Raw genomic sequence first — 5,495 nt, forward strand, 5'->3', positions numbered from 1 at the left:
AGAAGCACTGAATAAGAAGTCTGCTCTTTGTGCTGGGGTCGCCGGGCTGGTTGGGTGCAAGCCAGGATCTATGGGCATCAAGAGGATGGCTGGCTGAAGAGTCGGAAAGCAAGGAAGCAAGTCTTGGTGACATTGTTTGGTGTCCTGGATCTGGCTGTACCTGCAACCCTGAACTTTACAGTCACCTGAGCCAACAGATATCCTACTTTGCTTAAGCCTGTTTGAGGTGGGCCCTCTCTCACTTGTACCTGAGAGCATCCTGACTTGCTACGTCAGGGTCCGTGAACGTGATTTAAGACCATGGCTCTGTGTCACCCTTAAACTCAGGCAGGACACTTTCAATGCTTTAACTTCTGCTGGTTTGTGAGCGTGGGTGGTAGGGACGACAACAACACCTCTCTCTTCTCTAGTGGTTTTCAGCTTTCACTAACTTTCCAGAAGAACCTCATGAACAAAATCTCTCTATTTTTGTCTTGTAGATGAGGAAACTCAGGAGCCCGAGGGAATTGCACAAAGTCACCCGACTAAATGACGGAAATGCCTCTGCAAAGGTTTTCAGGATTTATGACACACAGGACAGGGGTGGATCGATATTTTATTTATCTGTTGGTTTGTTGGTTTGTTTATTTATTTGTCTATTGGCTAATACCTGGTCTTTGGGCTTTTTTAAATTATTATTTTAAGTACGTAAAGAGCTTACATGCATTGGTAAACAAACACATAAAAAACAATCCTCCGGTAGATAAATGAGCAACGAGGAATTCACAAAAGGAAGGATCCAGGAAGGAAATAAAGCATGGGAAAAATGCTCGGGCTTCCTAGTAATCCAAGACATCCAAATCAAAACAAGCCGTACGTACTTGAAAGCAGCCGTAGACAATGTGGAAATTAATGAGCAAGGCTGTGTTCCAATAAAACTTATTAATGAAAACTGGTGGTAGGCTGGATTTGCCCCTCGGGCCCTGGTTTACCAACCCCGAGTTGTACTATAGGCAAATATTAGAGAAAGAAAATGTACCTGAATTAGTTAGCTATAGCGGTGTAAAAAATACCCAGTTTTAGGAGCTGAAAACAACGGTTTTTATTTCTCCCCTATCTACGTAATATGTTGGTTGGTCCCTCTGTAGTTGTGAGCCAGTCTTGGCTGATTTCTGGACGGGTGGCTGGACCTGGCTCACCTCTGCCTCATGTGGTCACCTGTCCACGTGTGGCATGCAGGCCTGGGGGTGCTGACGCTGGGCCCAAGTGCCCAAGGCCTCAAGGTCTAGGGTCACAGCTGACACTGTCACTTTCACCACAGCATGTTCGGAAGCGGGTCACACGGTCAGTACAGAGTCACACTCCTGGGACATGGCCGAGGTGGGGTTGGTAGAGAGAGGGCAGCGGCCCCAAAATGCTGCTTCAGAGGGAAAGACGCCAGTGTCCCCTCCCCTGCGGAACCAGAGGCCGCCTCGGAAGTCCCCGAGCACTGTTGTTTCTGGACTGGCACTTTCAGGTCCCTGCTCCACTGACCGGCCACCGGCAACGAACCTTAACGTTCATCTTCCTCCCTCCTGCCAATTGTCCTGCTTATTCTGGTTCCTCACTTCTTACTCGGCTTCCTTCCAATTACTGCGAGGCCTCAATCCTTCTCGGAAGGAAGGAATGAAAGGTAGGAGCTTACATCCAGGAGGCTATGGTCTGCAACTCCCAGAGCAGAAAAAACTCCCAGAAGGGACCCAGTGCCTGCAGTGCGTTCTGGAACAGAGAAGAATCACGGAGGGTGAACATCACCCTCCACCACCGGCTGCTGAGGGGAAAAATGGAGGAGGGGGACCCAGTGCAGGAACTCCAGGGCCTTTCTCTGGCGGGTCTAAAGTTTCCGTACAATGGAGGGCACTTCATCCCAGGTGCCTGGCATAGCTCGTTCCTCCATTTTATTAAAAAAAAAAATCTTTCCTGGGGCCCCTGGGGGGCTCAGTCGGTTGAGCATCTGACTTCGGCTCAGGTCATGATCTCACTGCTCGTGGATTCGAGCCCCACGTCGGGCTCTGTGCTGACAGCTCGGAGCCTGGAGCCTGCTTCGGATTCTGTCTCCATCTCTCTGCCCCTCCCCTGCTCATGCTCTCTCTCTCTCAGATATAAAAAATAAAACATAAAAAAAATTTTTTTAATCTTTCCCATTAAAAAACTCACACACTTTCTATCAGATCCTATCCATGGAGAATGCCATTCTAGAATGCATTCTACAATGCCATGTCCATGGAAGCAAGGACCAGGTCTGTAGTGTTGGAGCTAGTGCTCCCTGATCTGGTTCAGTTCCCCATTTCCTGCTTCTTCATGCTTGGCCCATTCCCTTAGGACACCTGCCTCTTTCACCTAATGTAAGTTGTGTCCGGCTCTTACCATCTTACAACACCGAGTGCTGTTTGAAATTCAGATCCTGTCTATGTAGACTCTGTAAGCCGCAGAGTGCTTAGCCATGGCCTTCGTGTGAATCCATCCAGCCCAGCCCAGCCAAAAACCACTGCAACGCTCCCAGCAGTTGACAGGTGTTGACTATCTTTTCCATGTCAGCTCCTGTACCACGTGCTGGTCCCTAGTCATCTCTTTCAAACTTCACAGCAGCCCAAGGAGGTAGCTACAGATGCACTTTCTTGGTTTTTTAAATGGACTTCATTTTTTAAGAGTAGTTTTGGGTTTACAGAAAATTGAGGAGATACTACAGAGATCTCCTACGTGCCCCACTCACACACACCGTGTCCCCCATGGCTAACATCTTGCATTGGTGTGGTATGTTTGCTGAGATTGATGGGCCAGTGTTGATATGTCACTATTAACTAGAGTCTGTAGTTGGGGTTCACTGTGGTACATTCTATGGGTTTGACCAGTGTATAATGCCACGTATCCACCATTAGAGTATCATACGGACAAGTTTTACTGCCCTCCAACTCCCCCCTTTGTTTAGTTTTGTAAGAAACCACCAAACTGTCTTCCAAAGTGACGGCACCATGTGGCATCCCTACCAGCAGCGAATGGGATTTCTTGTTGCCCCACGTCTTTGCCAGCCTTTGATGTTGTCAGATTTTGATGTTCCAGGTTTGGGATATTCTAACAGGTGTGTAGTGGTGTCTCGTTGTTGTTTTAACTGGCATTTCCCTGATGACATACGAAGTGGAGCATTTTTCATGTGCTGATTTGCCACCTGTGTATCTTCTCTAGAGAGATGCCTGTTCAGACTTTTGCCCATTTTTAAATTGGGTGGTTCGTTTTTTTACTGTTGACTTTTAACCATTCTTTATATATTATGTATGCAAGTTCTTTATCAGATGTATGTTTTGCAAATATTTCCTGCCCGTCTGTAGCTTGTGTTTTCATTCTCTTAACTGTTTTTTTTTACAAAACAGTTTTTAATTTTGATGAAGCCCAACGTATCAGTTTTTCTTTCATGGATTGCGCTTTTGGTGTTGGATTTAAAAAGCCATGGCCCAACCCAAGGTCACTTGTGTTACCTTCTAGAAGTTTTATAGTTTTGTGTTTTCTATGAAGTCCATGATCCATTTTGAGTTAGTTTTTTTTTAGTTTATTTATTTATCTTTGAGAGAGAGTGAGAGAGAGAGCAGGGGAGGGGCAGAGAGAGGGCAGAGAGAATCCCAAGCAGGCTCCATGCTCTTAGCGCAGAGCCCAATGCAGGGGCTGTGAGAAACTGTGAGATCATGACCTGAGCAGAAAACCAAAAGTCGGACACTTAAGCAACTGAGCCACCCAAGCACCCCCTTTTGAGTTAGGTTTTATGAAAGCTATAAGGTCAGTGTGTAGACCTTGGGTTTTTTTTTTTCTTTTTTTTCGTGTGCCTGTTGAAGAGGCTTATCTTTCTCCACTGCATTGCTTTTGTTCCTTCGAAGAGCAGTTGACTATGTGTGTGGGTCTATTTCTGGTCTCTTTATTCTGTTCCTTCAATCTATTTGTCTGTTTTTTCACCAATCCACATCGTCTTGACTGCTGCAGGTTTACAGTAAGTCTTGATGTTGGGTCGTGTCAGTTCTCCGACTTTGTCCTTCTCCAGTGTTTCGTGGGCTATTCTTGGTCTTTTATCTTTCCAAATAAACTTTAGAACCAGTTTGTTGATATCCACAAGATAACTTGCTGCAACCTTGATTGGGATTGCATCCAAGTTGGACAAAGTTACCTTGTTACAAATGAAACCACGAAGGCCCAGAGACGCAACCTGACTTACCCAAGGTCAATGTAATTGAAACTATTTCATTGATTCGGACACAAACACTTTACCTTCTCTGGAGCGGAGGCACACTTTACAGTTGATGCTGACGGCTGATAGTCACGGTAGACTTGGCATTGCCCATACAGGCCCACAAGCATTTGCAGAATGTGGGCAGTGGCTTGGGGAAAAATCCCAGAGACAACAGTGGGACACTTCTTTAAGGAATGCTGCACCGCGAGTGCCCTCGATGGCCCAGAGCTGGTACAATGTGAACAAACGTGGATGTGATGGCTCCATGGCAAGAGGGGACTCTGAGTGTGTGAAGAAGTTTTGGGAATACCTTGATTGACTTATTTTGCTTATGTTTTTGTTTCAATGTACACACAAGGGGGATGCATTATTTAAAAAAAAAAAAAAACACCAAAAACCTCTAGGTCTAAACAGATCTAAAATAGCGTTTTTGATAAATATGGAATGAAAAAGTTTAAAGTGACAGGGAAGTATCACCATTGAAGGGTCTCATTTATGTCACTGTTACGGCAGAGATTTTTTCTTTAAAGGTTTATTTATTGTGAGAGAGAGAGTGTGAGTGCGAGTGGGGGGGGAGGGGCAGAGAGAGAGGAAGAGAGTCCCAAGCAGGCTCTGCACTGTCAGTGCAGAACCCGACGTGGGGCTCGAACTCACGAATCTCGAGATCATGACCTGAGCCAAAACAAAGAGTCAGACGTTCAACAGACTGAGTCATCTAGGCGCTCCAAGGCAGAGATTTATTCTTAGTGGGAAATAGACATAAGAGTGCATCTCAAGGTTGATATTTCTAGATTCTATGACATATAGTAATGGCTGCATTGTCAGCCTCCTGGGAGAAATCACAAGTTTGAGAATGGGGACATTTACAAAGTCATAGGCAGGGCTAAGGGAAATCAACAAGGCTGATGACACCTGGGAGCCGTTGTCACCTCTCAGCCTGAAGGGCAAGGAGTGTGAGAGGTTACCAAAACTCGGTAGAGGCTGCAGGGGACAGCAGCCTGGCTGACCCTGCCATCTTTGAAAGGGAAAGAGCCAGAGGAATAAACACCCGACCTCACTCTCTGGTACCCCCATTCTGTGCATGTGCCTGCCATTGTGAGAAACCGCTGAGAGGCGTGATCACCCTCCCGGGGACACAGAACAGCATGGAGAGTGGGGGTGGCTCTGGGAGGGGGAGCTGTTGGCAAGCACCGTTACCCTAACAGCAGGGTCGGTATTCCAGTGGGCCTCTCCTACCCCCTAACCCCCACCGCTCTAAGGCAGC

The 5,495-nt window shown here is 46.6% G+C and overlaps 1 long non-coding RNA gene across 1 annotated transcript; it reads left to right on the top strand.

Annotated features, from left to right (window-relative positions):
- Nucleotides 1-701, top strand: LOC109274615 (uncharacterized). The gene is made up of 2 exons (XR_002083745.2): nt 1-226; nt 480-701. It is a non-coding gene; the product is annotated as an uncharacterized LOC109274615 (long non-coding RNA).
- Nucleotides 702-5,495: the final 4,794 nt, after the last annotated feature.

The sequence above is a fragment of the Panthera pardus genome, unplaced genomic scaffold (genome assembly GCF_024362965.1).
Source record: "Panthera pardus isolate Hobbes unplaced genomic scaffold, ASM2436296v1 HiC_scaffold_24, whole genome shotgun sequence".
NCBI classification, from domain to species: domain Eukaryota; kingdom Metazoa; phylum Chordata; class Mammalia; order Carnivora; family Felidae; genus Panthera; species Panthera pardus.